This window comes from Zootermopsis nevadensis, unplaced genomic scaffold (genome assembly GCF_977971745.1).
Source record: "Zootermopsis nevadensis isolate Lab colony 2312 unplaced genomic scaffold, Znev_1.0 Znev_ptg000024l, whole genome shotgun sequence".
In the NCBI taxonomy this organism is placed as follows: domain Eukaryota; kingdom Metazoa; phylum Arthropoda; class Insecta; order Blattodea; family Termopsidae; genus Zootermopsis; species Zootermopsis nevadensis.
Genome location: NW_028259156.1, coordinates 11,726,883 through 11,742,321, shown reverse-complemented (window position 1 = coordinate 11,742,321; position 15,439 = coordinate 11,726,883). Strand labels below are relative to the sequence as shown.

The 15,439-nt window shown below is 38.0% G+C and overlaps 1 long non-coding RNA gene across 1 annotated transcript in view; it reads right to left on the bottom strand.

Moving 5' to 3' along the window:
* The window catches only part of LOC147872810 (uncharacterized), a 112,152-nt gene extending 103,138 nt beyond the window's left edge, over positions 1-9,014 (bottom strand). The window contains exon 1 of the long non-coding RNA XR_015536933.1: positions 8,772-9,014. This is a non-coding gene — a long non-coding RNA (uncharacterized LOC147872810). The remainder of the gene's footprint in view (positions 1-8,771) is intronic.
* Positions 9,015-15,439: the final 6,425 nt, after the last annotated feature.

Here is a 15,439-nt window from a genome sequence, read left to right as displayed (position 1 = left end):
AACTTAAATTTCTCACGTATCGCACGTATTTCAAGAGATTTATCTTAATATTATCCTCCTATATCTATGTCTAGGTCTCCCGAGTGGTCTCCGTTCAGAACTTTCTGATCAAAATTTCTGGTCTACATTAATGTATTATCTCGCACATGCGTGTATCTTAAAAACATCAGTAAACATAAAAGAAGATTCTGGGGACAGAAGGCGAAGTAAACATTTTATTAAATAGGAAAGAAAGTACAAACAATTTAAGAACCACTGTATTAGAAATGCTGATGAACTTTGTAAAACCAAGCACTTAGTCCACTTTTCAAGCAAGTAGTCAGAATGACAATGATGCTTCAACACAACTCTTGAACTATTACAAGTTTTTGAGAAGGGAAAGGAGTCAGTGGGGCGAAGAAGGGGGGGGGGAGTTTGGGGAGGGACCATTCCAACCGGATTATCCGAGAATCTGATTAACATCAGTAACAACGATGTGACAACACCGCCCGCTGACGGTCGCAACGCGAGCCCCAGGGGGTCTGCGTGCCATACATTCCGACTGCCACAAGACCCGACATTTAGACAGATACACACGCGTCCAGCCACAATATAAGTTGACTTTATTAGGCTCACACTGTTGGTACAATGATACCACAATACAAATGATCAGGTCTGACTGTCATCTGATCCTAAACCGCCACTGAGAACTAAGTAAAGTTTTAACTAGGATTGTAAGTACTCCAGATTCCGTTTATCCGTACAGTCGGTAGAAACATACAAAGAGAAATATTTTACACACACAGTCTTTATTCTGAAGCAAATGGGAATAGGTGAAGTACTAGAGATTTTCTGAATATTTTCCTATTTTGCATAGGCTACACCTCACATGTCTAGAGCTAAAGAACTATTCGACATGAGGGAGGACGTAACGATAAAAATGGAGAATATTACGTAACAAAGAATTGAATAATTAATAGACTCATAACAACATAGGTTTGTCATTAGGGTGATGAAACCAGAGAGGATTAGATTCGCGGTGCAATTAGCACGAAATAGGAGGAACAACAAATGCATACAACATTTTGGAAAGCAAACCTTAAGGGAAGAGACCCATTAGCATAGACAAAATTTAATTGAAATCAGTATTTTCGCAGATACAACACAAGGACAGATAAACATGATTTATCTCATTCCATGTAAAGATATCTAAGACCTTATTTAAAAGCTACCAGTCGTTTAGCTGGTCAAGACATACCTTGCCTTTTATAGAACAGCAAAATTCACACGTGGTCAGTGGTCCTTATCCTGAACCAGATGAAAGAAGTCCACACCATTAAACTCTAAGTTCTAAAGATTCTTCTTAATATTATTCTCTCACATACTCCCAAGTGATTCCTCTTTCAGATATACTGAGTAAAACTGTGTAAGCATATTTTATATCCTTCGTAAATGACCTACAGGCTAACCCTTGGCATTCCCTTTGATTTGATCACCCTAATAATATTTGACGAACTGTACAAATTATGAAGCTCCTCATTATGCATATTTCACCATCCTCCTGTAACTTCCTCTCTCTGACCTCACAGACACTTTCACCTTACACATATTTGCGCAGCAAGCACTTGGCTTCGACAGTGTCCTACTTACTTTACAGATGCAGGGGCTGATTTTACCAGCTCGTACAAAATTACGATGACGATAATGATAATTATTCTCCGACAGATCTGAAGCTCTGCTGATAATCATTGAATATTTAGAAGTTCCTGACCTCCCCAACAATCATTTTCTTTCTGACTCTCCGTGGCTGGCTTTGCCTTCGGTCTCTCTCTTGCATAACACTATTTATCAATTTCAGATCCCCAGGACTCGACACAGACTAGGATTACTACCCGTTCGAAGATGATAGGAATCTCAAAAAATCCCTGAATTCTCCCACTTCTCCCGATGTGTAAACTGAGGTTAAGTAACGAAAGGCAAAGACTATTTTGGTAAAATGGCTGTCTTTTGGGATGGTGCACCGTGTGGTCTGGCAGAAATAAACTCATCGCATCGATAAGCAAGCGCTTCTACCAGACTTGATGGCGCAACACCCCAGAAGAAGACATTTTAATACACGTCGCCATGAGAACCTATAGTCTCACCCAGAATGTTTTGGTGCTGTTGATTGCAAATAAATTTCCGGTTTGTGGTTTCTGTGAAAGAATTTTTTATCAGTTTCACGGAATACCCCTTGTAGTCTCTTATAATTCCGAATTAATTCTGAAACTATAAATGCTTTTCATATTTGATATGGGGATTGGCTTATCGCAAATTCAGCTGAAGGATACATAATACTGTACAGACTGACATTTAAACGTTTAATTACGTTCGTCTTACAAATCTAAGAACCGGATATTGACTGGGGATAGCTGAGAAGAAAGTGCCGAAGGTAGTAATATACAGAGAGAAGAAACTTGGCAAACTTAAAAACTTTCATTATTTCTCTTCGTCTTTGTGTCATACGAGTATCGGTGTTATTTCTAGGGAAAAAAACACTACGCAAGAAGACAGGACGTGCGTGCAAATGTTTTCACGTCAGGTAGTACTACAGTGTCCATCATGACTTGCAGCCAAACATTCTCACCGTGTGGACTTCAGAAATTTTTTATGTTTCTTATTATTATTCTTGTTCCTGTGCTGGCTCGCTCAAAAGATAGATAAATTGAAACGCGAAAGCGACCATAAATAACAACGAAATTCATGTGTTCCTGTCTGTGAAAAATGAACCAATGGAATGCTGCTCTTAGGCCAGTCGCTGTTCAACTTTTTCGTTGCGATATTTCATTCTTCTGACGATTACAAAATATAAAGAATGTTAGCAATTTGAAGTCTGCTTGTATGTTTTATTATTAAATAAAGAGATGTAATTTATGTTGCCCTCTTATTACACGAATGACATAACTTCTGACTAGTGCAGTAGAATCGAGTTTTCTGAGTTAATTCAACTGTCTGGATGTACCCCATTCGAATCCCGGCCAAAGACCATTCATCCTGACACATTTTCGTGGTTTCTTTTTTTTTTCCCTCAGTGCCACGTACAATACAGTGATAGTACAGCGAAATAAGTTATAAAAGAGTCCTTCCGATATTTATGATAATTCATGCTTCCTGCCTTTATTATTTCTCGACATGCATCTTATATTCTATAGTCATAAAACAACCAAACTGAAAACACCTGACTTTAAGTAAGGATTTAATATTTTATTTCAGGTAGGAGACATGTTGCAGGAAAAGGGCACTGTCCAAAAAAACTTTCTCGAAGGGTTGAATGATTTTCATGCTATTTAAAGCAGCTGTTTCAGCTACAGAGGTTAGAGAAAGAAAATTTGAGGGTGTGGACAGAATTCTTCCGTAAAAGGGTGGGGGGAAATTCCTAAGAAGCTGAATATCTTTCTGATTCCCATGAAGGACTGTACTCCACCGAGTTAGTTACGTAAAGATATAGGCTATGAGTGAGTAAGTAAGCAAGTTCGCAAAATTATCGCTCGAACAAAAGAAAAAATTTCAAAACACTGACTTAAAAGGAGAAACAATACTGGAATGTGTGATTTTATCTATGGTACCGGTATGCATAGTTTACAAGCGTTATTTGTGGTTACACATATCTACGTAATATCATAACATACGTGCTGAAAAAACATTCCTATTAAAAATTGTAGATGGTACTCCGTTATTTATTTATTTTTCCACTTACCAACTTTTTTGTGATAAGCCATTTTTTGAAACATCGATAAAATTTTACCTGAGCTTCCAGTAAAGTATGAGTTATACTGAATCAGTACGAACCAAAATTAAATCTTCCTAACAACTTTAATGCAGATCCAATAATACAAAATTTATTCAGAAGTGTCTGGAGTGAAACATGTGTGACAGGTGGGCACATATTATCTTCCCATTATACTTTCATTTCATGCCCTTCATGTAAAGGATTCATAAAACTTCCTGTGTACATCAAGCTATAAGCGACTCTTCGATGTTTACATTCGTGTATAAAAAAGACAGGCTTTTCTGTGTCCAATGTTAATCCCTTCCCGCTACGTTTCAACACTGTTTTCATACTACCTGCATCCTACTGTGTGCTATTCAACCAAAGAGAAATAAATGACAGATATTTTATCTTTAAATTGGACTTCTATATACCGTAGTTGTACAGGCACCAGTCAGAGGTACAGAACGAGACAGGTTTCACTCTAGACCATAACGCAACATGTTATGTTAGCTACTTCAGATGGCCGGCTGACACAGCTCAAGGTGGCATGGTTCGGCCACATACAGCGATTCCTTCAAGTAATGACTCACTGTAGTTTCAATTTTTAAGATATTGCTTCATACAGTGTTACTAATCAATGCGCATAAACATCCTGAAGCCATGGGCTTGAATTCCAAGTCAGAAATTTATGTTTAGTAAGCTATGAATCATTTACAGTAAGTGTAATGAAAGCATAATAGAGATATCATGTATTTCATTCTGCCCGTCAGAATACTTCACCTACAAAACTACTCAACGGGTGTAGAAAAAACTTTGTACTAATTTGTGGTTTTCAAATAAATGTTAGGGACTCAGACCCTGACTGCTGCAGTGTGACAAGCTATTCTGGTGTTATTTTCCTTCGCAACAGTAAATAGACCAATTATCTCGGTCGAGTGGTTAGCACACCTGTTTCGGATGTGGAGGGTCTCCGATTCAAATCTGGCTCCACAGACCGGCAACCCAGAGTTTGCTTTATTAACCTCTCAAGTTAAGTGCTGGGATAGTACCTTAAAGTAGGCCACAACCGCTTTTTTCCCCACATCTTTTCTATTCCATTAGCCATCATATCATTCGTCAATATACATGCGTCGTTAAACAAACCACACATAAACAGTAATTTGTTTCTGAAATAAATTAACGTAAGACCAATTACGTATGAGGAAATCTTTACACTCATCTTATATTTAAAATATTTGCCGTTACGGAGTATATGGGACAGGATCCCTAATATGACTTTCATATGTTTCCACAAAAAAAAGAGGCATGATATGAAGACCTAGACGTAGATGGAAAAAAAAAATTTTGGACCTCAAAACGGGTTTAAAGAGGAATGTGGCTTCAAACAATTTGATCGATACCATGACCCAATTATTATGTCATAAAACATTAATGCGAGCTTACGATAACGTTATGAAGCAAAACTGGTCAGAAACTAGATGATCATAGTTCAATTCCCGACAAGGGTAGGAATTTTTCTGTCACCATTCGATAACTTATCCAATGAGAAGGGTACAGAAACACTGTGACCTGAATGTGATCACTATTATTCATCTCCATCAAGTTATGAGGTCAACAATACGTGGAGCATTACCTCCAGGTCCCTCTACGTCTTCATGTCGTGGTGCTTAGACATAGGTGCAGCTTTGCTTTCATAAAAAAACATTAGCTGTGATCCTAATGCCTTCACACGCTTGTCTTGAAACGAATTCGCTTCTTAAAGAAGTGGAGATTTACAGTGCGGAGGCTTGTCCTGATATCACAGGATCCGTCAGTACTACAAACAGGCATCTCCATTCTAAAATAAGGTAAAAATAAAAGTAGTCTCCTCATGAAAGAAATAGTTGAGACGCGGGGACGGGGGTTGGGTTAGAAAAGATAGGACATAAACCACGGAGCGCATTCCACAAGACCGGACCACAAGCCTGCATCATGAGACAAGACCAGTCGACCAGACCAAGTTATGGTTCTTATGAAAATCTTATAAACATAATTCAGGCAGACGTCAGATGCTTGCAAATGAGATGTTTTAGTCGCGTATATATATTACACCCTTTTATAGTATGCCTGTAGTTCTGACTGAATAAGAATTCCCTACGGGAATTAGGCTTGTTTACATACTCAGCATTTTTAAGTCACAGCTGCTAAGCTCAACACAAAACTAGGCATACTGAACTATAATTTGAAATTTACACCCTTTAAAATATGGTTTGTCTTTGGCGCTTTATAATTTATATTATGCCCAAACTTTATTTCAATAAAATCTTCTCGGCGATCAGATGCGTCAAATGGTTAATGTCGCCGTGAAAGCTTCAAATCATATATCATACTTTATTTATTAAAAAAAGAAGGAATTTTATGCATCGCTGTTTCTGCAAGAGACAAATATAAGCAACACAAAACGGTTATGTGGGACAATTACGCCTGTCTAATTGTACCGAAAAATGGTGTTCAATGCTTAAGTAGATTTACAGTAACTTACTAACTCTATGCCGTAGAGCCGCTCTCGAGAAATTAATAGAGGCTCAGCTAGTCAAGAAATTCCCAGCCTTTATGAAACCCCAAGATTCATTAGTGTTCACAATAACCTACTATTAGACTATATCCTGAGCCAAATAAATTTATTCCAGACTTCCATCCTACTCAAATCCGTTTTAATAGTATCCTCCCATCTAAATCCATGCGCTACTTCAAGTTTCCTAACCAAAATTGTGTATGCTATTCTTAACTTTTTCACGTAATTTGCACTGACTTAAATTATTCTTAAGCAGCACTAAATAATTGTGATACTAATGGTTAAAATTTCCGATGGAAAGAGTCCTCACGAGCTGTCTGGCCTAATACATAAAAATAAGAATGGTCGATTTGCATTATTATTTTAACGAGCATTGTCAATTAAATGTTTTATATAGCATGGAATGTTATGGCGATTGTGAATGTGAAATTTAAAATAAATGCGGAATGACGAGATTGTGGCCTATTTCAAAACACAATCCTGGTAATTGCCTGGAGGGACTGAAGAAAAGTGTCGAAATCCTCCGAACATCAGATATCCAAGTAAAGATTGAAAGTAGGGCCACCCGAATAAAGCAAGTGTTCCAGTCACTTGACAGCGACTTTTGGTGTTATAACAAGATAAAAAATCTATCAAATCATGCACAAGTTACGCCATTCCTTACAAAAAAAAAGAGACGTTAATAGAAGTAATTAAGTAAATAGATAAATGAGGGGTAATAATTATTCTATATCTTTTTATTAATGGAATTCCAGCAACTGTTTATCGTTTGCACCCTCGATGAGTTGGTAGTTTGTACGGATCACTCAGGTATCATGGGACATTCCAGGGAAGATGGACTAAACCTAAACCTATTAACTAACTGACATATCTTTTTAACGAAAACAACACGTGTAAGCTGCAGGGAGGGGCAGCACACAGAATTCCGTGTCTGTTCAACAACAAGACAGGGATCTTAATGTTCGGACTGGGGCCATTTCTTGTCTCCCTTCTTGGGCATATTCTTTCCTTGAGCGAAAGTGTTGTCTTGTGCACTACCACTGCCTAATCCAGCGTTTAAGATGCTACAAAACTTGTCCCGTTAATATTTGATTAGTTTATTGACGTCTGCTTTCCAAACAGTAATCTGTGGGTGATATTCTTTCAGAGACGACCCTAAACAAAACATCTTTCTAGTAAGATTTGAGTTTTTTACAGCGGTAACTTCGAAGATGGCCATCTTTTGGGTTGGAGCGCGTTGTCGTTTGATACAAGTTTAACGTCGTTTCAAGAGGTCCTTGCTGCCTCCATCATCAGGGCGATTATTGCGATATTTCTTCCGCCTCGCAACCTATTTAATTGAGGTCCATCTTAATGTTATCTTTCCATCCCTTGTTTGGTCTTCTAAATGGTTTCTCCATCAAAATGTTGTGTGTAACTCTTGTCTACTACGAGCTACATGTTCAGCCACTTTTAACATCCTAGATTACTCTCTCCTAAAAATACTATATAACCTGCAGATATAAATCAGATAGTTTCTCATTACGTAATACCCAAAACTGTCTATTTACTATATCCATTTTAGGTGAGATTAATAGTTTATTAAGGAAACTGTTTTGAAGCAGAGTTTTAGGCAACTTTGGAGGTGGATACGACAAGATTTAAAGTTGTAGAACGCCAACAGGTGTTTGTGAGATGGAGCGGAGAAAGAGAAGGAAGGTAGGACACTGCATTCCAAACTTGACCCGATCTTGGGAGACCTCACCCACATAGAACCTTCCTGGGACCGTTCTCTCAATTCCAATGCTAATGTGCTGCCCCTGCTGCTGGTGGTGTAGGTCATGACACAAGCTATGACTTGGATTAATTGTGAGAACGCAATGACGGCCGAAAACAAATGAGAATTTTCTTCTGTGGTGGGTAAACTAGTGATTCCTCCTGGGTTCTCCGAGAACATGATTTTCAATTTTATGTTTATATTAAAACAATGATGTTCAGAGTATAATCATGGGGCCATTTAGAATTCAAAATCCAACTATATATACTTCATTTTCACGTGCTGTACAACGGTATTCAAATTTTAATAAAAATGGGCAAAGCTGGTGTGTTCCTAACAATCTGAAGCCTTCTTCCTACACTAACTGATGTCCTTTTTCCTTACCTTTGAATCAACTAGACGCACGAAGTACTAAAAGATGATGGACTAGTCGTGTAGAAAGACCAAACATTTTCCTAATATATATTGAATTCTTCAGCAATATGCATGCTCTGTGCTATAAATTGGCAGTGTGGTAATGAAGTTCCCAGTATTGTCTCCTTCTACGTTAATGTGATCATCACCAGAATAACAAAACCTTCTACTTGTCCGATGGCATGTAGAGGCTTATGCAAAGTGGTTTGTCCTCCGTGCTGATTGAAAGAACCTGAATACGTGCGACTTGTTTTTCTCTGCGTATTGTCCACCTAAGAAACTAGCAACTACAGTTTATGAAGATTTTGAGTTCTCACCTCGGTAAAGATGTCGATCGTGTTCTTCCTTACTGTGACGTCGTGTAGTCTTGTAGGAGTCTGCGAACGCTGTGAGGAGATAATGTCTTCCGAAACATTGGTAACGTACGACCCCGATTTATGCACCAATTTAATCAAGGCCGTTTATTTGCACACGACTTACACAGGCACGCACTTCGGAGCTCTGATCGGAAACATCCAGCCATTCTAGTCACAATAAAAGTGAATGAGTACAAGAACACAGTCCAGGGTGAACAACGGTAGAAGAATAAAATGTCCAAACGAAATTTCCCTCCGTCCCAATCATAATCAATCACTCACGATAGCACAGAATACAATACAGAAGACCACGGCTGCCAACTGCAGTTTCCTTGTCAGTAATTTATGAATTAGTTACAGACCCATTGCTATATTGTGAGATTTGAGGTTCTCACGGCTGTAAAAATGTGGATTTTGCTGTTTTGGGTCGTGACGCCGTGTGGACTCATAGGTAGATACGGAGAAACATACTGTCTCCATCTTCAGCCATAACGATGGAAACAGTATGCTTCTTCAGAAAGTTGGTATTTACCTGAGATTCCACACGGCGTAAAAAAAATTAGAAAAACTATTACTATTTAGCTTTAATGGAACGCGTCTAATTCAGTCTATGCAATTGATACTGTGTCGTTTAAAGCCTAAATGAATTAGAAAACATGAATCAGACTAAGAACTTATCTTACAAACGGCGTACTGAATGACGTTTAATGACTCTAAGCCTACAGCAAAGTTTTGATCATACGTTCGCTTCCTTTTCGACGGTCACAGATTACAAGAAACCTAGACGAATAATGATGTATACAAGCACTACAAATAGAAGGAAAACCTGTTAAAAGACATCTTTACTGTACGTTAAGAACCATGCATTCGGAAAGCATATAGAATCAAATCAAACGTTTTCAGCAATAACGATATAAGTGCGGCAAACTGTTTCACAAACAAATCTAGGCCTGTTGATAAATATCGAGCATTATAAACATGTGACAGTCTATAGTTCCTATTAAGTCGTGTAAACCAAGACATGGACCAGACAAGTGAAACAAACACTGTGGGAGCAGGTGTTGCTGAGAAACACAGAGTGATGCTGGAAGACAAATGACGTGCGATGGACCGTCAAGATTATGATCGACTATCACCTGTTTCCTCTTACTACTGTTGCTTTTTCTGTCCTCCATTTCTTCCCCTTTTCTCCTTGCTTTATTCCTCCATATTAATGCAGACACAATGTGTTTACCGAGCTGGAGGTTTGTCCGGGTATGTGGGTGGACTTACAAGTACAGTCACTGAAAACAGCTTAATACAGCAGGTGCGATAACATAATTATTTCTGAGTTCATTACGTAGGCTAATGGTTATAAAACAACACTCAAAGGATTCTACTAAAATATTGATTCTTTTATTCACTTTACTTTAATTGAAGTATGCTATAGTTTTAAAGTAACAAAATATTTTTCACATTTTTACGTGGATTATGTGCCGTATAAACTGAAACATTACAGGACCTTGCATAACGTATGTATAAACATATATTATTGCTAAGATATTTGACAGGAGAATACAAGCGGCAAATAATTCCAGCAGTTGGTTCTATTTATTGTTGCATATGCTCATCATGCGGGCGACACGATCAGGTGCTGGGTTTGAATCCAATTGTAGGCCTAACTAAGACAATGTTAGTTAGTTTTGTTATTATTATCAACATAATTTGGCCCTATTTGACTGTTTTCAAGCGAACGAATAAATGAATGAACAGAATTATTATCAGCAATGTTAGTAGTAACAGTAATAACCCAGTATCTCTTGTACAAGCCGCCTTGCGAAAATAAATGCACTTTAGTAATTTAGTTGGAAGAACAGTAGACGAGAGACTACTTGAGACCTATGCAAAGATAGGAGAATAATATTAAAAAGAATCTAAAATAAATATAATATGAATTTTTTTAATAGATTCATATAGTTATGAAAATTAAGGTCTCACAAAAGGCAGTAGATGTCTTTACCAAGTGAACTAGTATCATATTCTGAGGAAGGACTCTGCTGTATAGAATCAATAACAATGTTCCATAACTTAGCGGAGAAGTTGTTAACACTCGAATTTGTTCTCACGAAATCCTGGTTTATAGTCATGGGACTCGAACAAGGGATCGAAGTGGGTGGCAAGCAGAACATTGCGACTACTGGATGAGAATTAGGTAACTGAGACATACTATGGGGGTGCCACCTGTTTCAAAAGGAAAAGCTGAGTTTTGCATGTTATTCACTCACGACTCGCCTTCATTATGTGGGTGGAAAGAAACGAACGTGGCTCTGAGCGACTTCGCCTGTTCCATATGCATAATTGATACAACCCGGAGATTAGAGAGTTGGAGAGCTGTCCTCAAATTCAGAGAATAGGTAGTTTTCAAACACGTTATTTCCAATACTGGCCACATCATTGGCACTGACTTCAATTTATTTAAGATTAAAATAGGCCTATAATTTTCAGAATCAAATTATCACATGATGACAATGCATAAGTTCATAAATGATTTCCCTTCTACTTCGTAATTTATTCATATATGAGAAAACGTTTAAAATGACAGCTGTAGTTTTACAGAAATGTATGTATTTTCTGTAGGCCTAATACATACATTTTTTACGATATCGGACTTCATTCTTTCCCACTTGTGGCAGGAATTTCCAACCTCAGACAAAATATATCAACATAAAGCAAACAAGGAAATGTCTTCCGTTATGTTTCTGCGTTAAAAAGGGTTCTGTAACAGTAAATTCAATTTTTCTTTTATATATGCATTTCCTGCGTCAATAAAAGAATCCCATGCAGTCAAGCTCCAATTTAATTCGTTTTTGACAGATTTTACATTTTTGACACAGACTGTAGGACTCCTTACATGACGAATCGGTCTATCTTAAAGCACACATATACAACTGTGGATAAACATAATGGCCTGAGCAGGATTTGAAGCCGCTAATGCAATTTTATACTGTATGATCCTCCTTGGACCACCCGGTCAATGCAATTGGCACAAATCCGACTACTGCAAGCTAAATCGCCTTTATTTAATGTTAATATTCAACTAAAATCCCTTTAGGTCTACATGGAATGCAAAAGCATGTGACGTATAGATGCCTGGCGCATGCGTCGATCAAGATTACGTCAGCATCTTGGTTCCTGCAATGTTCTTATGGCCACAGACAGAACTGTAGGACACAAAAACATTGTTCTTTTGCAACACTACAGCGATGTCAAAGCCTTGGTGCTCATGTGACCCTAGCCTTGCTATCTTGACGTGGAAACAGAGGGTAGAATGGAAGGCATCGTGAGCAAGTTGTCTTTCGTTACATCCGCGTGTGTGATGAGAGAGCTGAGGAATGTGAGATTGAACGTTTCGATTTGCTTCTTCAAAAGAATCATTCGTATCTTCTGTATATCGTCCTTGTCCCTTTCAGAACCGGAATGCACAATTGTGAGGGAAAGGAATAGAAGCAGACGAAGGAGAAGAAAAAGAGAAGAAAAAACGGGAAGAAAGAGGAAACATAAGGAAGAGAAGCTAAGAAAAAATGTATTGTTTTCATGTCGTCTTCTTAACCTGTATTGCTCAAAATTCCATCATTCGACACGAAATGATAACTTGTGTCTGAAAGGGCGCGAGAAGAAAAATTCAAGAGCACGAAAAAATATATCAAATCTAAAAGTTTGCGACGATGATGAGTTATTTGAATAAAAAGTTCTTTGGATATTTTCCATCTTCTAGTAAAATGATAAAATAGAAAACGACGTTTCGGTGATGAAGCTCAGAGTAGGTACCTGAAAACGGAGATAGAGACCCATCTCCGGAACGTCGTTTTCTATTTTATTATTTTACTAGACGATAGAAAATATCCAAAGAACTTTTTATTTACGAAAAAATATATTTAGTATTTTCCTGTGTTTTCTCTATACCTCTATTCTTCAGAAACCCTTTATTCCACCTATGATGGTTAGATGTTTTGGAAATATATAAAGAAAATCTGAATGTTACTTAATCCACTTAAGCCCTGAAATCTCCAGACACTGAACATTCTAAACGTACTCCTTCCTTTTATTTTCGGTTATTCCATACAGTGGGGTCTGAATTGCGCAGCATAGGACCTGTCAGCCTGCGAGGTCTTACAGACCTCTCTCCACGGAGACCTAACAATATCCCCGCCTTGATCTGAGCTCAAAAAAGAAATGTGATTCATACGTGTTACCTACTTCAGCTCCTACCAGTGGAGACGGATTTCTGGCTAGACACCTGTGCCGTTGAATTCTGCTGAAAATATTTAACCCCTTCCATGCTGCTTTTGATTTGAAAAGGGCTTTCAGCATAGGCCTGTTTTCATGCAACATAATTTCTGTTGTTCTCTCCCGAAAATATTTAATTCGCCACTTTAGTTTATTCCATTTACCTCAAATAAAAAGTAAATTATTCAGGAAGGAACCAATGTTTTTAATGAATATATCTCTCATGCGTTGTATGGGAATGGTTAAACTAAGTTTGCTCACACGCTTTCGATAAATGACACGAGGAGCTTAAGGCGGAGATTTATTAGATGCACCCAATTTAGAATTCAGCATTAGGCAGAAATGACTGGGGAGCTTGACGCTTCGGTCGCTTTAAATCCGGTACCAATTTGGTATGGTAATGGGTGGGCCTTCAAACCACGTGACCACCGAAATCGGTACACACACGCATATAGTTAAATTATAATTTTTCAAACCAGAACACTTATCTCTGCAAACCATCATGTTGCAAGTATACTGTACTGTCTGTTGTGCTGAAAACACGTTCTTCTGTCATCAAGAGAACCTGACAGGAAATCTAAATTAAGCCTACATTATAGCGGGCTATTTGTTTTCAAGCCACCACACAATGCGCTAGTACAGTGCTCTCAAAAACATAAAACAAGAGATTCAAAATCAGACGCATGAAAAGGAACTTGTTTACGTAACACATAAATTAGACGTACGAGGCCTATGTCTGCGAACTGATTAATTACGATCCCTGACAGCCTCATGATTTCAGAAAGCTGATGCAACGTACTGGATCAGGATCTTTATAGCGGACAGTGGAATTAGTTTTGAAAGAAGGTTAGGAACATAAGAAATACGAAAACTTAAACTTTATAAAACACTAGCATCAATACAGACTTGATAAATTAAACAATGCAGAAATACGTCATTCTTTATGGGAAGGGCATCGAACGTCATACAACTTCTCCGAATTCTGGAGGTCCGGGATTCGAGTGTCGATCAGGAGAGAGACTAGCTTTACTTAGGTTATCTTTGTTTTATTCAGTTCCAAGTAAATTAGGGATTAATATATGAAATACTCCATTCCCAACTCCGCATCTTGTCTAATTTTTATTGTAATTTATACTTGTTATTCGACGCTATTCCAAACTGTGCCTCTTAAAATCACCCGTAAATAAACCGGGCAGCAATTAAAAGCATGGCTGAAAAATAAATATTGCTTCAGAAATATATATATATATATGGTTCAAAACACGTCCATTTAGTCGTAACAAGGATATATTGACGAATTAAAAACGGAGTGTTTCAAACAGTAGGCCTAAGGTGGCCCATTCAGACGAGCCACATTGTAATAGACGTATTTCATTTTTCCACTCGTCCCTTGTGCCACGGATGCAATTCATTATGACAGAGGATAGCGTAAGGAGTCCCGTATGGACATTCATCGAATTTTTATTGCCGAAGAGAAATTTCATTCTCTTCTTTTATTCTTCTTTCGTTGTAGGCCACTTTTCTGTATTTTATTTGACAGAGAACAGGTTTGATTTGATTCATGTATAACGCTGCGAAACCTAGCCTGACATAAATCAACGCGCACAACCGACCTTATCTGTAACACCAAAACAGGAGACGGAGACTACGTTACCTACCAAGCAATTTGACTAAGAACTAACGCTTAAGATCTATTTTCGGTGGAAAATTTGTTCGAATCTCGGCCAAGACACTAGCTATTCTGAGTACACATTTCTTGCATTTTTCTTCGCGTAAAGTAGCTCAAATAGTGCCTCAAAATAAGTCACTACAGCAATTTCCCGCATATTTTTCAATCCAAAATGCATTCACATGCAGGTCTAATACGTTTTGCAGTTGACACAGTGTCATGTTTCGCAAGACACGTATCGGGTTAAATGAGTCGATTGTCACCACGCCTTGTCGACCTCAGGTCGTAAATGAAGGAAACCGCCTTCAGACTTGCGAATGTGTGGGGCAGATGAACGTTCGTAAGGCCTCGGTCTTAATGGGTCTCTTGTGAGAACTACAACGAAACGTCCGATTCTGAACAAGGAAAAACTGGCTTAACTGTCAGTTTTACAAGGACACCTCCTTGGAGTTAAATATCTCATATTGGATCTGTATATTATAATATATAAAACTTCTATTTCTCTTGTTTGTTGAGCGTGAAACATGGTTTCTCACTAGAAAAAAGCTGAAGGGTTTATGTAGCACACAGAAGGACAAGACACGTTCTAAAGATGTTGGCAAAATGGAAAACCCCATCGCCTCTACTGCTGCTTAAAATAACATAATATGATATAATAATAATTACAATTAACTCGTGTAGCCAGGAGTGATCA